Genomic DNA, 19007 nt, shown 5'->3' with positions numbered 1-19007 from the left:
AAGTCGTCGTGGGTCAAGATGGCGGTATAATCCCTTCACATCAACTTATCTTTAAGAGGCTATTTACACACCTCTCGAATACACTTTTCTTTGATGCTATATCAAGTTCCTGTCTCCTGTTAATATTGTTAAAGAGTGTTTGGAGGCGGATTAGGAAAGATCGTTGAAGTATTGAGTGCTGAGTATGGGGAATGTGGAGAGGGTCTTTTGTTCTGGTGGAGCGGGAAGGAACACGGAGAGGGAAGAGTGAGACAAGATGTTCCGAGCGGTAATGCCCATTTAAGATCCCGTGGAGGAAACTCAGGTCAGCTACCTGTCGCCTGATGTGCAGCGGTGACATATTAATTGCCATTAATACTTGCTGCGTAGACAGATTACTGAGCTTGGGTTTTCTGTCCCTTACAATTGCAGCAAAGAAGGATACTGCTCTGTCGAACTGCTTAGTATTGGAGGGGGAGGCTGTTGTCCAAATAGGAGAGCAGTAGTTTAGGAGAGGTTGAATGATTGTGAGGAAGAAGTGACGAAGAGCAATGGGGTCAGAAATTTCTGTGAAGCGATAGAGAATGCCTAGTAATTTCATAGCCTTGGTTGTATATGTTTCTATGTGGGTCTTAAATTGTAATTTTGTATCGAATATTACACCTAGGTCACGCTACGGTGATGGGCTTGTCGAGTAGGTAATATGATGTTGGTAGAGGAGATTTACGTAGTGTTATGGTCATGTGGCTGCATTTTTGTGGATTGGGGATAAGTTTCCAAGTACGGCACCAGTTCGAGAGGGCATTAAGTGAGGACTGTAGCAGAGCTGCATCTCCTGGATTCCTGATCTCCCTAAATATCTTGCAGTCGTCAGCAAAGAGTAGGGTATTGGCTGTTCCGTTGAGTTCGGACGGCAGATCGTCCATAAACAAAGAAAACAGCAAGGGGCCAAGAGTACTGCCTTGTGGGACACCGGACGTGACTGGTAACCATGAGGATGAAGTGAATGATATTACCACTCTCTGCCAATGGTTATGTAGGAAGCCAGAAAGAAGGGTCAGAAGACTGCCATGTATATTAAATCGTTTGGAGAGTTTATGGAGCAACAGAGAATGGTCTACAGAATCAAAAGCTTTTGAAATGTCTACGTAGCAGATATCCAGCTGCGATTTAGCTGCAGTGGCGTGTGATGCAAAGCTATGCAGAGTGGCTAGGTTTGTTAGACAAGAGCCACCTGGTAGAAAACCATGCTGCTTGGTTGAGATATACGGCAACGTGAATGCAAGGAGACGCTGGTGTATAATTTTTTCAAAGATAAAGGATAGTGTGGGGAGAATAGAAATTGGTCGGTAAGATGAAACATTAAATTTGTTGCCTGATTTGAGAAGTGAAACAATATTTGCTTGTTTCTAGGTATTAGGAAAATAGCCCGCAGCAAAACATCTGTTAAATAATTTAGATAGAGGGACGCAAAGAGTACTGGCAGTATTTTTTAGGAAAAGAGGACCTATAATGTCGGCACCGGTAGCTTTGTTGGTACGAAGAATTTGAAGAAGGTTATGAATTTCACTTCGTGTGGTAGTTATGCTTGATAGGGTTCTGTTTGAAGCTGTACCAACGGGTGGGAGCGGTTGGTTTTGTAAGGGAGGGGAGAAGTTGGAGAAGAAATACCTGTTGAACAGTTCATTGCGATCGGCGCCGTCTGCTGTTGCATCGTTGTGGTTCACGCTGACAGGAATCCGCTCTGTCCTTCTCCATGTGTTGATGAGACTCCAGTAGCGCTTGGGATTGCTGCGGACGTTTTCAGTGACAGTGTCTACGTGTCTTTTGTAGTCTCTTCTGACCATAAACCTCGCGTGGCGGCGGATTTTAACGACAGTATTGTGAGTGTGTGGGTTAGGGAAGTCTTTCCACAGGCTCCAAGCTCTCTTTTTATTAAATAGTATCAGTCTGGTCTCATGTGATATCCAGTGTTGATGTTTGCTGGTAGTAGCCCGTTGTGCAGGTACGAAGTCTTTAATTGCAGCTTGCAGCCAGTCGTACAGCAGCTCAAGAGCCGATTCGATGTCAGCTATTTCGAGCAGACTCCAGGGAAGGCATTCCAGGGCACGACACATTGCAGGCCAGTCGGCACGGCGCCAGATGTAGGTAGGGCGGTAGGATGTCCTGCTGTGAGGCTTTGAGGAGGGTTGGGGAAGGAGGAATGTAGCATCGAGAGACTGGTGGTCGCACAGGAAAAGGTTTCTGCCTGGGGTTATTATTTTAAGTTCTAATGAGGAGAGTATGAAGTCCAGGGTGTTGGGTCCACGGGTTGGGTACATATTAAACTGTTTCAGGCCGAGGCCATTAATAAAACTGTCTATAAAGTATGTGTCACAGTTGTTAGCTGACAGTCTGGTAGTTGGAGAAGACCACTTTATAGACAGGTTAAAGTCGCCCATTAAAATTACTTCACCATGAGGGAGAGCTGAAATGACTGAGTCCAGGCACTGTTCAAGGTCACAGAATGGGCTGTTTGGTGGTCTGTAGTAACATCCCACAAGTACAGGGCGTCGAGGAAAGAGTAGCTCCACCCACACTAACTCACAGTTCCGTTCGAAATCTGTCCTTCGTTTACACGGTAACGCACTTTTCAATGCTAGCATCACTCCACCACCTAGAGTAGCGCGATCATGACGGAATATGCTGTAATTAGCACTGAGAGGTAGTTCACAGTCACTAGACCACGAGAGCCATGTTTCAGTAAGTCCGATCACGTCAATTTCTCTTAAGTCTGGCAGGGATAGTTCACAATCAGACAGCTTATAGTTTAGGCTTTGCACATTCTGACAATAGATATTTATGTCTGTTTTCATTTCACAAGTGGTGGGACCGGGGTTTAAGTGAACATCTCCAGCCAGTAGTAAGAGGCAAGCAAGAGGGGTACCGTGTTCGATTCCCGGCAGGCTCAGGTATTTTAACCAACATTGGTTAATGTCACTGGCACGGAGGCTGATGTATGTGTCATCTTCATCATCATTCATTCTCGTCACGATGTGCAGGTAGCCTATGGTCGTCAAATCAAAAGGCCTGCACCTGGCGAGCCGAACATTTCCTCGGACACTCCCTGCACTAGAAGAAACACGCCATTTCATTTTCATTATCGAATGTTATGCCTTTAATTGTTCAGTCTGCAAGCCTCAGAGAATTTACTGAATGCCTCCACAATCCTCTGTTAGCAAGTAAGTCTGTGCCCTTGTTTATTTCCATTCATCATATTTTTTAAAAATTAGATACTGAGTGTAACCATAACCATCTTGATCTTATTTTATCCTCTTTCTCTCCATGACCGAGTTCATTATTCTCCCATGTAACCTATCCTCCTCCTTTCACCTCACATGACCCCCTCCACTGAAGCTAGTTTATCCAACTTACTCTCAATCATTGATCGCACCCACACTTCCAAAGTGCCAAGGAACACCTTGTTGGGTATAATGATCCTGAAACTCCACTATTTTTCCTGCACAGCTGCCATGTCCCATTTTGCACCTTTCTAGAATGTCTAATGTTCAAATTTTTTTCCGGTGAACCTGCCAACATTCTGAGTGCTGCTTCTCAACTCTGGCAACGTATCTCCTGCTTTCTGCCCAGAGTAAGGTGTCCTTTCTTTTGCCTCAGTTTTACATCATGAGACAGAATGAGTTAGCTTCCAGTGGCATTTACTCCACTGAAGGGGCCATCACCCCACCTAAATGAGCTCATCTGTACAAAGGTGTTGGCACCCTTGGGAAGTCAGATTATTTGCCACCACCCAACACCCGGAGTTGTCTTTTAGCTGTATGGTCTACTCAATTTCCATAGCCAGTTAACTCTATAGAAATGTAAATTTTTAATCAAATTTGAATGGGACGTACAGTCAAAAGCTTTGCTAAGGTCACGTAACATAATCTGAGGAAGCCTCTTTTTTTCTAAAGCGAAGAAAATGTCATCAAGTAGAAAGTCAGTTGCTTTAAAAGTAGAATTTCCAATTTGAAATCCAGAGCTTGACAACTTAAAGAGATTATCAGTTTCAAAAATGTTTACCAGTTGCTCTATCATAATGAATTCTAGAATTATACCAAATACTCTGACAGCTGAAAATGCCAGTAACTGCTTGGCTTGCTATGTACAGTACAAACTTTTAGATTGGTACTGCATTTATTCTTGAATAATTTTGTGTTTTGTGGAACACTCCAGCTTCCAAGCTGTTATTAACAGAGATACTGGTATGTTTAATGACCTGATCTACACTCACCAAAAAAAAGAAAAAAAAAAAAAGAAAATAACATTTTTCAGAACGAATTAAATGTTAGTCCGTTTGAAACCTAGCCTGTGAATTTGAACTTTCTGGTCATTGCACAACATAGAAATAGTGATCTTTTCTAATTCAGGCATGCTGAATGTGGAACTGAAGTGTGTTTTACTGTATCACATCAATTTCTTTGCAATATTGAAAAGCATATACAAGACAGTCATGCATATCATAACAACTGTATACATAGAGCCAAATGGTCTGAAATTTGTCACTCATAAACCTGGTAATATGTTGTAAACAGGCAAGTCCACGGTTTCAGTTGTACATGTTGACTTATTTTAAGAATCTTTGTTTTGTCCCTTTTCTCTTGCAAGGTGTCATTCTTCGATAACCAGCAGTAATCTGCCAGCATGTTGGAGTTGGTAGGGAATTAATCCACATATGAAGAGAACATGTGCACCTTTAAGCTCATATTTCAGTCTAAATCCTGGAAAGAAGCAGGCATTCTGTCCACCATTTGTTTGTAGTCTGGATCCTCTGTATTGCCAGGAACGATTTTGACTACATCCCGGAATGCTTTCCTTGTCGAACAAACTTCTGCCCACATTGAATCCTCAAAATCAATATCAGAGAACTTCTTTCTGGTATCTGGACGCGGGAAGATACCCTCTTTGATTCTGGCATTACTGATGCCTGTGAATCGATGACACACAGACTAGAAACTTTCACCTTCATTGTTCATAGCATTAATGAATTGCTTCGTAAGTCAGAGTTTGATAGTAAACAGAGGTAACAGTCTGTACGCATATAATTTTAAAATGGCTATACACAGTGAAATACATTTCTCACTTTATATCGAAACGACAAATAGACAATGTTAGCATAATATAAGGAAGCAGAACTGACTTTATTGCACATAGTCAATTGTTGGATGTACCTATATTTGAAATTGCTTTCATTGCATCAACAATGTATCGCCAAAAGGTAATAAGTATATCTATATTGAGATATTGAAAACAGTTAACTAGCTCTGGACAAATTATTCAAAACCAGAAGTCTGATTAGCAATCTAAAGTTAATTGTCAACCTATTTTACTATGGTGAGACCTTAGTAATGTATCGTTCAAGAAGCCTGGACTGTTATATATGAAATATTTGTGGATTGGAAAAAGATATATATTAAAAAATCCTGAATAATTCATGACCCTGTGAAAGATAGAGGAGTTTTAATAGCAAGGAACAATGGGGAGATTGAAAAACTGCACTGTAGAACAGATTTTCCAGAAATGAACAACAAGAGATTGTTTTGACTGGGCGAATTTCATTGGGAAACCATGGTAATACCAATATAAAGGGTCTGTTATTGGACATTTACTCATTCGGAACAATTATTTCTGATTCCCTATGGGAATCAACATCTACATAAACCATGGTGAGTCAATCCTGTTGAAGATGACTTTGGGAGGGTGGGAGTTAATTGATGGAGAAAGAAAGCAAGGGTTAGAAAATTTTGGGCAGTAATCAAGGAGGCTCTTGCCCTCCCCAGATCTAGTGCCAAGGAGTAAGTTGGTAAGTAAGCCAACTTATTAAAATTTGTAATATAGTACTGTTGTTCAGTAGGCAATTGATACTCTACATTAACTCTCTTGGTGCCAGGTGGTAGTGCGAGCATGCGCCCTTTAAATTGCCAGAGCCAATCTGGTCGGCCGTTAACAATCCATTCGGAAGTTGCCAGAGCCGATTACATCGGCCGGCTTAAAATTCTGTGATATACATAATTTTGAGGCAACCTACAATGACGTGCATACTTTTGTTACAACATGTAGTAAAGAGGCTACACGTTATTGTGTGCCTGGCCTTGCTTTGGCAGTTCTAAGAGGGTGTTATACCTTTCACAAGAGTCGTTTCCTATATTTTGAAATACCGCTAACCGGTCAGTAAGGGATTGCTCCTTGCAGTGAGTGGATTTGTGACAGGAAAATGCCATGTTGTCCACGTGATAATTTTTCAGCAGGTATTGATGACAACAAATTAATGCAGTATATAGAACAGTGCGAATTTAACGCGGATGATTTATCGGATAGCGATAGGGAATTTAGTTCAGAGTGTAGCAACGAAATTATACTGGACAGGTCCGCGGAATCACTGCAGCTAAAGAAGAGACGTTTAATTGTGTCAAACAGCACTAAAGCTACTCTGAATATGGTGATAGATGAAACTAGTGATAACGAATATGATGATGATGTCTCTGGAGAACATTTTGTGGAAATTTGTCCCACTGAACCCGACAACATTCCTCAACTTCCTGTCTCCTTCAAGGAAGTTCCTGGACCTAAACATGCCCTACCGTCTGATTCTCCGCCCCTATCACACTTCAAATAATTTTTCACTTACTCTCTGCTAAACCTTATAGTCACATATAGTCCTCTATCATTACGTAAATGCCTGGTCTCCGCGGGCCAAGTGTAGCGTGCCTACCTCTCACCCGGAGGTCATGGGTTCGATTCCCGCCCAGGTCAAGAATTTTCGCCTGGTCCTGAGGGTTGGTTCGAGGTTCACTCAATCTAAGTGACCCTAAGCGATTGCAATTGAGGGGATATCTGACGGTGAGAGGCCGACCCCGGTCTGGAAGACCAAGAATAATTACTGAGAGGATCCGTCTCACTGACCATGATTCACCTCGTAAACTGCAGGTACCGAACTGAGCAGCGGTCGCTTAGTAGGTCAAAGCAAATCACGGCTTTAGTGCCATACATTTCTTAATTTTGTAAATTCTGTTGTATTGTAAAATTATTTTTCTAATACCGGGTGGTACAGCTGCCCCTATTCACGCAGTTTTATGCAACCCGCAGATTATAGTCGAACCTAAAAATATTGACCTTGACTACTCACTACAATGTCTGCTCTTACAACGCTTTCCACAATTCGTTTATTCGTGTCAAGCAAATCAGCATTAATGATAAAATACCGATTGATGGTAAAGAATCGTGAAAATTATGTGTCGCAGAAACGTCCTGTACAGAGAATATTATTGGTGAATGACTAGAAGTAGCAGCAACACAACAGCGCTAAACAGCAACCCGTGATAGCTGAGCTTGCTAAAAGTTAGAGGAGAGTACCGGTGTTCGTTAGTAGGCGGTTCGAGTCCTGTGTACGACGAATATTTTTATTGCGTTGTTGATGTTCGTGAGAGTCGTGTTGTTGACGACAAATCTAAATCATGATCAGTTCTCATATTGCAGGTACTCAGCTATGTTTGTTTTTTAAGGACTCTTAAAAGAGCTATTTGCAATAAAGTGAGATTGTACCGACAGCGGTGCGATGGGCTTATGCATGGCCATTCGATTAATGAAGCAAATGTTCAAAATGACCACCTGCTTCGTTAATGCACATCTGAGCACGGTGGAGGAGAGACATTCTTGCTTGCTGCAACATATGTGGTGGAATCTGCCTGCAGGCTTCCGTGATGAGCCGCCGTAAATGATTCGGGCTCTCAGGCTCCTGCTCATAGACTCTTTCCTTTAAATAACCCCAGAGGAAAAAGTCGAGTGGAGTAAGGTCAGGTGATCTAGCCGGCCATGTGACCGGACCCCCTCGTCCAATCCATCGTCCAGGATATGTCCTATGCAAGTGGTTCCGTACTGCCAACGACCAGTGTGGGGGAGCTCCATCCTGCTGGAACCACATCCGTAACCGTGTCATAAGGGGCACATCCTCCAATAAGAGTGGGAGGTACTCACGAAGAAACTCTAGATAGCGTCGTCCCATGAGGTTTCCTTCGATGAAATATGGTCCAATTATCTTGTCACCTAGTATCCCGCACCACAAGTTGATGCCCCATTGTACCTGAAATCGAGCTCCACTGATCCAGTGAGGATTTTCAACGCTCCAGTAATGGAAGTTGTGACGATTAACAGTTCCGTTGTTGTGAAATCTGGATTCATCACTAAAGAGAATGTCCATTAAGAAATTCGCATCAGCTTCAACTCTTTGTAATATCCATTGCGAAAATTCTATCCGTTTTGGAAAGTCATCTCCGTGAAGTTCCTGGTGCAGCTGTTGATGGAAAGGGTGGAATTTATGGCGGTGCAATATTCGCAGTACAGATACATGACTGATGTTCAGTTCATTTCCTATGGCCCGTGAGCTAGTGTGCGGGTTGTATGCAATTGCATTTTGAACAGCTTCGTCGTTATTTCCAGACGTCACTGGAGCATCCCGAACGGGGGGTAATGTATGAAATGACCCCGTTGCACGCAACCGTCTTTCAACACGTCGAAATGTATCTGCCGTTGGCAGCCTTCGTCCAGGAAATCGTTCTTGATACAAGCGTCTGGCTTCCCGTGCATTTTGCCTTGCTTCTCCATAAAGTAGTACCATATTCACATAATCATCCCGTGAATACATAATGTTTGCTTTCGTGCTAACCGTACAGTACGTGCTCACACGTTGCTGCTAGGATGACGATATGCTGTTTCATGTGCCCTACGTATGAAGTGTAGACCGCTGTTAGTTGGTCTTCGAGTCGAACGTGAGCAGTTGCTTGGTTGAATGGGTGGGTCAGAATGTTGACAACACGTGCACTGCGCTTCATTCCCTGTAGTCGTTTGCCATATGGAAGTCGCATGTTATTATTCCTTTCGTATGTATGCATTCTTTGCAAAAGGTGGCAAATTACTTAGACTTAAAAACGTTAAATATTTATTACGAATGGCCTTACAAGTATAATATAAAAATAAAATTGAAAAGCTCGTAACTAGATTCAAACTCTAAATGCCTGCTAACATATCGTATGCTCGCTGCGATTGCTGCCATGTAGCCACTGCAGGCGACAAAGAATTGGTCTCGTAGCTCTGTACTAATGGAATTACCTAGGCTATCGCTTCGATACTGATCGTTGATGTTAAAAGTTCTGAACTCGAATGTGCAAACACCGCAGTGAACTAAAGAATCGCGTCTCTCTTACGCCCAGATAGTTGCAACCATTTTCTACGCGTTACTTGGTTGCATGAGTCCAGCGTTATGTTTCAGGTGGTATTCACAATCGGTGCGTATGTGGCGATATTTATGATACCTGTTTATTATAACTTCCGTAGAAGAATATCGGAGACTTCAGAAAGGTCTTCGTAAACGATGCCTAGGCGAATACAAAATTACATTAAAAATGCATGACTCAAGAATGGTTGGAACCCTTCCTGCTTCAAGTAACCTATCGAGGTACGTCTTCCATACGTAATTCCGCGCAGCTATTTGCAACGTACAAGCGCCATCCTTGTAACTCTGTATTCACGAGGAGAGCGGAAGTTCCCGCTTCGACAAGTTACTGATGAGTTACAGCCTTATGGTCCCGTTTTATGACTTTTTTGATCGCTCTAACGGTAGTAATTACATGGCGTAAGCTATCACATCTGCTGTACAGCATTTGCGTGCCACAGATTATGAACTACAGTGCAAAATACGTTTCTATCAATTTCGATGTGATGAGACTGTACAAAATGGTGGTGCATTGACATGTCTGTAATTGGTCTTACCCTATCACGTTTTCTATGATACCACGACCGCCCTTTCTATCAAAAGAAAATGGCCTCTTGGACCAATCAGGTGCGCAGTTCTCTACCGACAGCTATAGGCGTGTTTATGGTTTGTACAGTATAGTAACATTTTGTAAAAATTAGTAGAGTATTGGACACCGCTCTACATACAATGGTACAGTGTTTTTGAGATGGACCTCACTTACTGCCTCTTGTACCATTTTTCCATTGTGCGGAGAAGTCTACATCGGGTTAACTGCACATAACATTGCTGTAAGGTGTTGCGCAAGATGGGACTAAGAGGCATTTACGTCCTAGCTGGTTGCATATATTCGGGAAAAAATAGGGGCAGCTGTACCAATCGGTGTATACTACAACCGAAAACGAGAAACTATTTTTTTGAAAACAAAAAACTATAATATCAACTACTATTATTTACTAATTTTAATAATTCAGAATTATTTTAATACTGTGTTGTCTGCACGTAGAAAATTTGTTGTCAGTATTTGCCAAACATCGATACATACACGCAAATTTTATCGGTGAGTAAAATTGTCTTGTTTTTATTAGTGACATACGTTTGATTTTCTATTTTTTACGTTTTTATTTTTCTCGTTCAAATTAGTTATTCTATAGAATTGTATTTAGAAATACATTATACATAATTATGTATATTCTTTTGTATCGTAAATTATTTTTTCAAAGTAGATATTGAGAGAGAAAGTGCGAAAATATTTCTCTCTTCCTAAAAATAAACGTTATCGACAAATATAAATCAACAATAAAACGTCTTTGACTCTTTATATCACTCCGGAGCAGTTTCTTATTCTACGTAGTCGATATGTAGAAAATTTCATGCCGGTATTTGCTATACACCGGTAGATATATGCGAATTTTAAAATACATGTATTTCCACTGAAAACGGCCTGGCACTTTACAGTAGTAGAGTGGAGGCGGAGCTCTGGCCTCTTCCAGTTGATGGGGAGCGGCCAAACAGATCGGCTCTTGGCTCCAAGAGGGTTAAACGAGTAATCTGAATATGGATCCCAAGAATTAATGCATAAGTCACCTTTCACACGTTAATCTGGTAAATTTGCAGCCTTGTTCAAATAAATCCTTTATCCCTTGCTGTGATGATATCAAATAGGGATTCCTTTCACAGTTTTTAGGTCCAGTTTCTTCCTTTGTTACTGTAGAAAATGAATGTAGCAAGTAGAAAATACCCACATTACATTTAAATTCTTTTATTTCAGATATCATACCATACCAAAATCTATACACTGGATTTTTTTTTTTTTTTTTTTTACATTTGGCATTACCGTGCACTGACACATATGCATTATGGCCGAATAATTTCATTAATATCATCTTTTTGAGTAATATTCTTCAATTCCCCACACTTGCTAGTGGTTTTTTACATCGTACCGACACAGAGAGGTCTTATAGCGACGATGGGATAGGAAAGGCCTAGGAATGGGAAGGAAGCAGCCGTGCCCTTAATTAAGGCACAGTCCCAGCATTTGCCTTGTGTGAAAATGGGAAACCACGGAAAACCATCTTCAGGGCTGCCGACAGTGGTGTTCGACCAACTATCTCCCGATTACTGGATACTGGCCGCACTTTAAACGACCGCAGCTATCGAGCTCGTTCCAACAGAACATAGCAGATATCTTGGATTCAGGAGGTCAACTGGATTGTATAGTGATTGACCTGTCTAAGGCATTTGATAGGTTGGATCGTGTAAGACTACTGGTAAAAATGAGCACAATTGGAGTAGACAAAAGAGTGACTGAAGGGGTGGCTATATTCCTAGAAAATAGATCTCAGAGAATTAGAGTAGGCGAAGCTTTACCTGACCCTGCAATAATTGAGAGGCGAATTCCTCAAGGTAGTATATTGGACCTTTATGTTTTCTTATATACATAAATGATATGAATGAAGAAGTGGAATCAGAGATACCGTAAAATGGGGTGAATAGGGATAAAGGGGTGAATAGGCACAAGGAAAGGAAAAATAATATTTTATTCTTCAAAATCACATCTCTGGCCTGTGAGTCAGCGTTACTGTCTAGGGGCCCGCCCCGCTTTTTGGGCGGGGAATGAAACACATTTTTAAAAAACACCCCACTCCTTCTCCAGCTACTTGTGTACTGTATCGCAATAGCTACGAAAGGCGACACCTGTATACAGCAGTAGATCAACACAGGGCACCATCCGTCGAAAATTTACCATCTGCGGGTAAAGCAATATTCATGGCTTCCAGAAGTACTACACCACCACCACAAGGACAACAAACCACGATGAATGAGAAAACAGGAAAACAAGCAAAGAGTCTTGAATCCATGATTCTTCGAGTCCCACTAATCGCAAGAAGCTCGCCATTGCTCCTGAGGATGACAGGTCTTGTGCATCGACTGGCAGTATCTATAAAACACTGTCAACCAATCCGGAAGCATCTCCAAGCGGCATATCACTTCTAAACATGAAAGAGAGTGATATTATAGCAACATTCTATTTACCACCTGGGAACCAGTTTCTGGGATTTATGCCATCAATAATTAGAAGCTATGCAGAGGCAGAAAAAAATCCTGTACTGCCCTACCAAGTACGACAGCGCAGTGGCACAGCCAAAAACACAGGCCTACCTGCCCCATTCTACATGGTGAAGTTGAGGCATCTGTACCCAGAATCAACCATCGAAAAGCAATCTACCATATTATCACCAAGTTTCTGCCCAATGCCTTACATGAATACAATCTAGAAATTCAGTGGAGCAAAGATGGCTACAATATCAGAACTTCTAGACCATTTTACACAGTCCTAGTCAACTCCATAGGACTGGCGCACTTTGGAAAGCATGCTGCATCACAGAACCTGGCTCAACAACTACGGTGAAACCAACCACCTCCGCATCCAGCCCCACCCTATCAGTGGTGGCATATGGGGTTGATCGCAGTTACACTGGGGACGAGGTCGCTGCCCAGCTCCAGCAGCAGGGACAAGGACCAAGGGAAATGTTTTCATTCCCATTCCCGAAGGGGCGGGCCACCTAGAAGGTAACTCCTTCTCTCTGGCCAGGAGATTTGGCGGGGCTTGGGCATTTGTAGGAGTTGGAATAGGGGGAAACGGTCATCAAACGGGACATCAAATCTTCCGGGCCATTCGTATCCGGAATGCCAACGGACCGATCTCGCTGATGCATATCCTGTCCAGGGATACTGCAACATTGGACCAGCTACTGAGGGATGGTGTGCTGATCTACGCGAAGCGACATTTTGTGGGGGCCTCCCGCTCATCTGCACCACAGCGCAGGCGCTGCGATCATTCTCAATCCTATGACCATCCTACTACTGCACCGTGCTTTCATGATCAGGTATGTGCAATTTGTAGTCGTCAACACGCCTCACATGCTTGCATGAATAAGGGATCACCCAAATGCAGCACTTGCGGTGAAGCTCATCCAACATTTTCAGTTAAATGCAAGGGTAAAGCTCAACCTTCCCCCACTCAACCAGAAACCGAGCTACCTATCACTCCCATTGACCTCCCTAGCCCGCCTTCCTCTTCCACTCTTCCCCCTCCATCCACTGAGAGCATTCTGCGATTCATCACTATGCTGTTCCAGAATGTTCTCCCCTTCCAACGTCCTAATATTCTCTATCAGATTCAGTTAGCGGAGCGATTGATCTTCCAGACTCTCTTGGACGCAACGTTCTCTGGGACAAGAATGCACTGTGCATTCTTTACCCTTGATCCTAGTCCACTATTGTAGTAAATGAAAATTTATTATGATAATGTATGTTCTTTGAGGGTCAGGTGCCCGGTGCTGATCTACAGATAGATAAACAAAAACCAGATATCATAATTTTTAATGAAATATTTTTAACAAAGAAACAAAGACCAAAATTAAAAACCATACTTTCTACCACTCCGAACGCCCCACCAGAGACCGCGGAAGGGTAGCTATTAGTATTCATCAATCCATTCCCTCACAGTAACATTATCATTATCTAAATGAATATCCATCTAAAAACTTAATTAGAAACATCATGATTGGAAGTCAAATAATAGCTCTAGCAACAATTTATATACCTCCAGGTTCTTCCCCACCAACCAAGTTTGTGGAATACATCAATCGTAAATAGAGTATATACATTATTGTCGCAGATTTTAACATTACGTCATATACATAACAACAACAAACCATCTACGACCAACTTATATGATATCTGGGGTGTTGTCTTACCCTTCCCCTCCTCCACCCGCCCTATAACACAAACGACCCCTGACATTCTAATCCTCTCCCCTAACCTAGCAATGAACTGTGACATCACTATGCTACCTTCAATCGGCAGTGACCAAGTTCCTGCCCTATTAACCGTCACAAATGTAGAAACCAATCCATACCAACACACCCGACGTCCTCCACCTGTCAGACAGTATAATCGACCCGACTGGGTAGCATACAGTCAAACAATAACAGACATAATACGAAATACTGACCCACCTACATCACCGCATGAATTACATGATGTAATTAAGGCATTACAATCCACACTAATTACTGCCAAACGACTCCATATTCTTCGCCACACCTCCCATCCCTCCAAACCTCCCCACCCACCCAAAGCACTCCAGCTATCAAAATATTCCCATGAATTTTACAAGGTATACCTCCACACCCGTGGCCCAAATACCCTCCGCGAAAGAAAGAACTACCATTAGACATGCTCGTTCATTCATCAAGGCTATGAAAAGAAAAGCCTGGGGAAATACTTGTACTAAATTATCCAACACAACTGGTACTCGCAAATATTGGACCAAATTAAAACAACTGACACACATAAAGAAATCCTACCCCCCATTATCAAGTAATACATAACAAATCCTCACCTAATGATCCTAAAGTAAAGGCCGAAATTTTTGCAGATCATTATAGAGTAATTTTCTCACGTTCTTCCGACCCTCATTTCTACCATCCTGACCACGCTGTAATATCCGAATATGCGGATATCAATCAACCTCCTCTTCGACCTAGCTTTGAACCTCCTTCTGCTCCTGATTCCTAACATCCCCTAAGTGCTCCTATTACAGTACGAGACATAGAAGACGTACTCAGGACCAAAAAGAACACTGCCCCTTCTCTAGATCAGATTACTTACCGACTAAGCTCCACATCTCTTCCTAAGTGCAATATATACTATCATTCTCCATACTGGATTCCTTCCTGCCCATTGGGGACATGTTAATGTTTTGTTATTTTTGAAACCTAAAAAACTACTATCCCTCCTAAATTCATATAGTCCTGTCAGCCTTCTAACAGTGTATTCTAAAATCTTAGAAACCATAATCGCACGCCGTATATACTCCTATCTCAACTCCCTCCATCCCATACCTCAATTGCAAGCTGGTGTCCATCTCAGCACTCCACACATTATCACCTCTTTCATATCTCTGCTTCCCTCACAAAATATTTACCTCCCAAAAACCTGCGCAGCCCTTATCAGTCTAGACCTTCAGAAAGCCTCTGACAAGGTATGGATCGACGGACTGATATTTAAACTTCGTCACCTCCCGCTACCTGTGACGATCACCCGTTTCCTCGCCAACTTTCTTAAATCCCACACAGCCAAATCAATATCCATAATACAGTACCCTACACCTTTCCTATTAAAGCAGGAGTCCTACAAGATATTCCACTGTCATCACTTTGGTATATCTTTTTTTGTATCGATATTTTCCATCCTCTTCCCCCACTCAGATTATATCAACCTGCTGATGACATAGCAATACTGGTTTTATGAACTAATAACCAATTGCTGCAATCCTGATTACAAACCTACTTAAATGAGCTCGAACAATGGCTGAATCTTTGGCACATCAAAATCAATGTAAGCAAAACACAACTTGTAATTTTTGTAATCGTAAACGTAGATGCCGTCCTACTAACCAAATTTACCTAACCTTACATGATCAAACCCTTACTGAAATCACCACTCTTATCTACCTAGGCATCACTTTTCAAAATAATTTAAAATGGAATATACATTTTGAACAGATTTACAAAAAGGCATCCTGCAGGGTTCAGCTCCTCCGCTGGTTGTTAGGTCAAACCTAGGGATTAAAACCAATACATATTATTAATACATACAAAGCTTTCGTTCGACCTGTTATCACATATGCATCCTTATCCTGGAACTCTGCCTCCCTTCTCCAATACCTCAACATATTCAAACTAGACCGTCACGCCATCCGACTGGCTTATTGCCTCAGACCAGAAACTAGACTCGAAGTAATACATAACATTTATACATTCCCAACAATCCTGTCCCATCTATATTCTATTCATCTCTGCTATTTACAGAATGCTGTCTCCCGCAGCTCATCTGAACCTTTTAGAAGCACTTTGCCTTTCTCCTCTCATCACCGCCATCCTTAAAAACCAACCTTTTATCAAACACCTCTTCCCACAATCGACCTTGGACCACAGCTAAAGCTAAACGCACATAAAGTTATGGACCACTGTAGATCGCACAATTCTGAGTGAGGTTCTTATTCCGGTGATTTTTCCATTGCCACCTTACACATTTTGTGGAAATAATGGCGATACCACCGCCATCTCTTACTACATTTGTGTTCAGTGTATGTGTGACCTCTCAGAACTTATGACGACTTGGCTTTTTCACTTGGACAAGAATTGGTTAAAAATATTATGTCATTGCCTGTATATTTAAATTCCAGATATGTTTATCATTTCATTCCATATTCTTTCACTTCAAGAAATCAATGTTCACAGTTCTTATGTTAAGTTTGTAGTGCTTCATACTTCAAGAAACAGACTTTCATTTCTGATGACGTGTTCTATAAAAGAAGACCTTTTTTAACCTTTCGTAAAACATGTGCTATTAGCACACACTCATATACAACATTTCACAACAAATTATTGTTCATGTAATCGGCCAAAGAGTCCCTTTGTTGGACTGGTGGCCTGCTCCCCTCATGGGGAGTATGAAACAACTATTTGAATAAAATATCTCCGTGTTCATCTCTCCCTTCTCTTACAGGTATCTTCTCCTAGAGTGGACTACTCAATTCTACACATCAACATCTCTTTTTTTCGCTTTCCAGGTGACGCCTCATCTCTAATTCGTACCTAGCCTGCTACAAAAAACATATAGGCCTGACGCCGAGAAGGCAGTCGGCCTCCCCTAAATCAATATGTATACCTGCATAGTCCACGACATTCGCTCTTTCACTTTCTAATCTCGAAATTGAAAGAGAACTTATCAAATATGGCATATACATTGTGGACAGGCTACACGCAGGCGCGGAACCATCCAGAGAGGTACTGTTACACACCTCCGCGCCCCATAATTACCAGTATATCCTAAACAACGGTGTAACGCTCCGTGCCAACCGCTATATGACTGAACGGACTCCGCAGCATATCCCATTACAAATAATGGACACCACACCACCTCAACATGAGACAGCACCACTACAGGAACCGCCGCAACAACAGCCACCGCCCCCTTCCCCCTACTCCCCAACAACCACTACTACCACTTATCTGACCACCACTACCTCTACTACAAAAATCTCCTCTCTTTCTCCTAGCACCACCATGGTCACGACCCATCCATCCTCCCTCATGACTTCCTGGCTCCCGGTACCAATTTCACAGCAAGCAACCCCGCACCCACCTGGAGAGTAAACTGGCCCTTCTACTAATGATACAGCAAGGCCACCATCACCCTCAATAATACCGGACAACGGCACCATTCATAGCTGCGTTATATGCGGAGTGGATACCAGCACCCCACCAGAAGACATCGCAGAAGACCTACAGAGAACAGGAATCCCCAACCAATGCGCGTTCAGGATCCGGAACGTAGACGGGACTACCTTTCAAGTGCGTCTCCATCTTCCAAGCCACGAAGAAGTCCAGCACATAGTTGACCACCTGAACGGCCAGCACCACCGAGTGGAACACTCCCGTTCCCCTATTCGCACTATAACCAGTCCCACCACATCCAGACGTTGTCCCTGGCTCACCCAAGCACCACTAACGAGTCCACATCCTCGCTACCATACCCCCCCCCCCGAAAACCACGAACCGCACCACCTAACTCCGAACTCCATCTACTTCTTACCTCAATTATGAACTTCTCCTCACTATTCCATATCCTCGCACTCCACATTATTCCGCACGCCTTTCCCAGACTATAAACACCTCATATTTCTTAGCACCTTTGTAATCACAACTGTAAAATCAAATCTGTAATAACTGTATATGTAATCACAGTACATTCCAATAAAAAGCACAGAGCAGATTACTCCCCTTAGCCAGGATGCCAAATCTTCACATCTCCAATAATCTCTCCCCCATTACCCATCTCCCAAATCCAGCAAACCTCCAAACCCCACCAAATCTCCTGGCCAGAGAGAAGGCGTTACCTAATATGAGGAATGCCCCTTCCCTTCAGGAAGGGAATAAAATCATCCCCCCAGGTCTCAGTGTTTGTGCACAGTATTTACAATGTCACTCACCACCACCAACCCAATTACAACTACAACCATCACCACAGCACCTCTTTCACAATATAGCTACACACTCATCACTCCAGCCCATTACAGGGGTGTCTCCTGCCCAAGCACGGACTTTTCACTAACTCATGATACCACCAGCGCCTAAATGTTCATCTAGGCCCAGGACTGCAATCAAAGGCCAGAACTGCATACCGCTCAACACGACTCCTCACGGAGAAAAGCCTTGGAGATCCCGCCAGCTACTGCATCCAGGGAACAAGGACCTGACATCATGGACACAATCCCTCCAACTACAAGCTTCAATCCTTCTAGCGAATGCTCTGCCATCTCCCTCGCTCGTTTCCCTACCACCAATCCACGCACCCTACAGAGACCTCCAGTTGGCAACCACAGCTTCCTCCTACTCAACCCTACCTCCGAATTCTGCATTCCCCGAAATATATTTAATACTCTTTCCACTGTCAAAATGCAATGACATGAAATTGCTGACATCTGCCCCACAGGTAGTGGTGTGATAATAATGGTCAACGGAGATGATGCAGCCCACCAAATAAGGCACTCCAATGGAGCTTCGGACCTAGGTTCCCCCTCACCCCTCAAATCTCACCCCTCCCCAACCATCGAAACACCTCCTCCTCCACCTCTTTCCCGTCACAGTCTTTTCAGCTGTGTCAT

The 19007-nt window shown here is 42.7% G+C and overlaps 1 long non-coding RNA gene across 1 annotated transcript in view; it reads left to right on the top strand.

Moving 5' to 3' along the window:
* Positions 1-18127, top strand: part of LOC137498378 (uncharacterized) — a 43955-nt gene extending 25828 nt beyond the window's left edge. Inside the window, exon 2 of the long non-coding RNA XR_011017767.1 lies at positions 16911-18127. This is a non-coding gene — a long non-coding RNA (uncharacterized lncRNA). The remainder of the gene's footprint in view (positions 1-16910) is intronic.
* Positions 18128-19007: the final 880 nt, after the last annotated feature.

This window comes from Anabrus simplex, chromosome 2, assembly GCF_040414725.1.
Source record: "Anabrus simplex isolate iqAnaSimp1 chromosome 2, ASM4041472v1, whole genome shotgun sequence".
NCBI lineage: Eukaryota > Metazoa > Arthropoda > Insecta > Orthoptera > Tettigoniidae > Anabrus > Anabrus simplex.
The sequence above is the reverse complement of the archived record's forward strand: the minus strand, read 5'-3'. Positions and strand labels throughout refer to the sequence as shown.